The sequence below is a fragment of the Lagopus leucura genome, unplaced genomic scaffold (genome assembly GCF_019238085.1).
Source record: "Lagopus leucura isolate 7727_CA_CO unplaced genomic scaffold, USGS_WTPT01 Super-Scaffold_100009, whole genome shotgun sequence".
Lineage (NCBI taxonomy): Eukaryota > Metazoa > Chordata > Aves > Galliformes > Phasianidae > Lagopus > Lagopus leucura.
The window spans coordinates 28,003,021-28,007,132 of NW_024962266.1; positions in this window are offsets into that span (position 1 = coordinate 28,003,021).

Genomic DNA, 4,112 nt, shown 5'->3' on the forward strand with positions numbered 1-4,112 from the left:
AATCTGAGTGTTGTTTAACAGGTCCTCAGCAATTAACCACAGTGCTGCTGTCAGCATTTCTGAGAATTAAAAGAACTCTAGAATACAAAAAGGAAAAAAAAAACAAACCACAGAGATTAAGAATAAGATTTGAGGTATGCTTTAAACAAGCTCGAGATGCTGAGCTGCTGCTCTAAGGAAAGCCCACATTAATGCTCCATTGCCCCGTGTCACCTCCAGCTCCCAGCAGGCACAGCCCAGGACTTGGGCATCACATCACACCAGTTGTTTTCCAGCATCCCTGCTGCCAGCCTGGTTTTAAAGGCAAAACCCAGAGCAGTCCACTTGCTCTGGATGGAAAGGCACCTGCTGGCTCTGCACTGCTCCTGTGGGGAGGCAGCAGCTACCAGTGCTGCCCAGCTCCACACCACCAGCTGTAGTGATCTGAAACATCCTGATATGAAGGGTGTCCCCAGGTTGCAGAAGTTATAGGTGTGTGTTACATCAAGAACTGTACCATCACTCCCCAGAACGATGGCTCTCAGCCATCCAGCTCACAGCAAACAACCCCCCCCAGCCCAGCTGAGGCTGCAGGCTTCCGTGCACAAAGCAGCAGATCTGTAGCATGCAATGAAAAAAGAAATGAAGAAAGTAAGTATTCAATTAGTTCACAAATAAGTGAAGCTTATCATGTGTCTCTTGGTAACAGGAGCCCACACAACACAAGATATAAAAACTAAGTCCACTTCTGTCCTTGCATCTGTTGGAAGCGTCTGCCAGAAGTGGTGGCAGAGGAGTTTGCTTTAAACTTCTGTGCAGCTTCCAAGCCCAGATGTTTCCTCCCAGAGCAGTGTTACCTAAACCAGCCATTTCAAGCAACACCCGGGTAACTTGGATGAAATAAAGAGGGGGAAAAAGTACTCAAGGGAACTGTAGGACAACTGCCTAAGTAGCTCCAGTCTTATGCAAAGCCAGCTGACAGCAAAGAAAAGAAAGGTTCACTCTGTACTTGCTGCTCTCCAGAAGTACAAAGACAGAACTTGCTCATCTTCAGACCTCTCACAAGTGCAGCTTAAGAGAGCTTTAGAAGCGTTTGGCATTATTGCAGTTCTTCAGGCTCACGTGTGAAAGGAGAAATGAATTGCCTCTTCCCACCTGCTGGCCAGGCCATGAGCAGAGCTGAGCTCCTCAGGCTGCACATCTGCTCTCCTCCCACTCGGACCTGGAGGTGCTGTAGGTGATCAGTGCTGGGACTGAGGGACAGAGGGTGAGCAAGGCAGAAGCAAAATTGGTATCATAGTGTGCATGAAGATGTGGTAGCAAGGGGCAGAAAAAGCCTGATAACACACAGGCATGGCTCTAATCACTGCAGAAGTCTCATGAGCTGCAGAGCACGGGGGAAAACTTCACCTTCTACAGTGAAAAACAATGAGTGTGGGAGGCAAGCAGCCGTGCAGCCATAAAGGTAAGCACCTGGACACAGACACGGGCAGTGCTGCTCCCTTGCTTTGGAAGGATTTGCTCTGCTCAGACTCCTGAATACAATTTTTGAGGCACATGGGCTCCATCAGTAATGTGTGATTTCTTTCAAGCACGGCCTGGAAAAGCTTAAAAAGCAGTACATGCCCACAGAAACAGAGATACAGCTTTTAAAATGACATTTACAGGTCTGTCAGTTGCTGTCAGTCCAGCTCCCGTTCCCTAAGCTCTCCCCCAGATGTGTCTGCATCATGGCCACTCAGCAGACGGAGGACTTCTAACTGCTCTGGCTCTCATTAGGTGTGATGCTGGCTGCAGGTACCTGAGCATCATCTCACAGCCCTCACAAATCCTCTTTGCCCAAATCCCATCATTAACGGGGCTTCCAGAGATGATCTCTCAACCACCATTCCTGATGTTTAAGAGGTATTTATTAGCCTCAAGGACACACTAACTAGCAATTCCTAGCTTACCCACTCCTTCAGCTGTAGGCACTGCTGCTCAGAGGCAGACATCCCCTTTTCAAACAGCCCTTTCTCAGGGCAGTGTGATCTGGGGTGGCTGCTCCTCATCTGATCCCAATCAGCCAGCTCTGCCTGGGCTCCCCAGCTCTGACAGTTCTGACAGCAACCACATTTTCCATTCCAAATGGAAACCAGCTGTTTGCCAGAGCTCCTCCTGCAAGCAGGGCACGAGGAGAGGCACTGAGCAGTGCTGCACCAGGAAACCTCCAGGAGGATCCCAGCCCTTTTTTGCAGCAGAAAGCATTCCAGAGCCTCGTCTGTTCTGGAGCCCCAACGCCCACCCTTGCATGAGCCAGGGCTGTGCGTGGAGCAAAGCCTTTCTCCAAGGATGGAGAGAGCAGAGGAGAATGCCGATGCCTGCTCATGGAGTTTCCTTGACTTGAGATCACAAACTGGCTGTGGAGAAGATGGTATTTAAACTCCTGGTGTGGGAGCTCAGGAAGGCTTGCCCTGAGCAATCTTCACAGTTGGCACAGATGGGAGGCAGGAGGAGACTGCAACTGCAGCCAAGACAGAATCTTCATTTAAAACTACTTCATTTAAAACTCTGGATCTGAAGCCTGAAGTTCCTGTTGGTTTCCTACAGCAGTTAGTCTCTGAAACGTGAGCACTCAAGAAGACACCTCCTCCTGCAGAGTAACATCAGGTGCTGAGTAGAAAAGCAGCCTCTCACACACGAGAGCAAAATCCTTCCAGAAGTAAATCTGTTGGCAGCGGGCAGAGAAAGCAAAGTGCCCACATTCAGTCCTCAGGGGGTTGGCAAAGGCTGAGCACAAAGAACTGCTCCGGTGGCCCAGAGCTGGAGGAAATTCAGTACAAACCAACCTTCAGCCCGAGGCCACGTGTTGGCTTTGCAAGACTTGCAGCCCCCAGCTCGCACAAAGCTCTTGCAGATTGGCTCCTTCCACTAGCAGCATGGCTGCTCACAAACACCCCAGATGCCCTCCCTGTGCCTCCCCAGTGCTTGTGCCCCTGCCCAGCAGCACAGGACGAGGCTCTGGGGATACCTCTGAACCCGAGCAGCACTTGCAGGTAAAAAGAACTTCTACAAATACCCAAATTTCCCACACTTTTAGGGCTTTTTTTCCCTGTCATTAAATCCAATGAACACAACGCTGTCAGCAGAGGGCAGCAAAGGACCCCGGCTGGAGCCCGATGCCAAGCGCGAGGAGGGAGCCGCGGTGTGGGAGGCTGCTGGAGGCTTCATGGTTATTTAAAATTCATGAATTTGCTCTTTTGCAATCCATCACGGCCTGGAAGCACTGCCTTCCCTTCAGCTCCTCCCTGAGCCTCGGAGCAGTGCTCAGCAGGGAGCTCCCCTGCAAGGCGCTGTGTTATCGGGGCAGCTCCTGCTGCAGTGGTTCTGATTTCGAACTCAATCTGCTCTCACCAAGTTTTCTGTTGTTTCCCAAGCAGAACCACTGGGACACTTTTATTTCCCCATCTTGAAGGCAGCAGTCACGTAATTTAGTGAACACAGCATCCTTCAGCTGCTCCATGGCTGTCCTGAGAGCAGTTTGCCTCCTGTGGGACGGCTGTGCTGCTCAGACCAACCACACACCTGCTGGAGGCACCCGGAGCAAGCCAAAAGGCACCGCTTTGAGCATCCACACTCAGTTGTTGCCAGAAGGGTTGGAATTTTACTCCATGCCCGGAGCCTTCCTGGGGTGCAGGGAACAGCCCTGAGCAGCGGGCATTTGGAACATGGAATAGAGCAGCAATGGAGGCGGGCACGCAGACCTTTAGGGGCTGTGGTGGAGCCTGAAGGAAAACCAAACAGTGGTGCAGACATGCTCCCATCCCATGCTGTACATCCCCAGGGCTGTACCCACTGCAGCTGGAACTTGGCAGGCCCTACAGAAACCAGGGAGAATCAGCACTGCCAATGACTGCTCCTAAAGCAGAGAGCTGCAGGACAAAAAGCCATTGGCATTGCAGCCCAAAGCGTCTGAAAAATGAGGCAAGAGAATCATTCAAGTGAGTCATGGAATCATAGAATGGTTTGGTTGTAAGGGCCGAACGTTTTCCCAGCACCACGCTGCACAGCTGCTGCCTGCAGTGAGTGCCAAATGCAAGGAGCAACCCTAGTGGGAAGGCTGTAGCTCTGCAGCCATTGACCAGGCCTGCAAA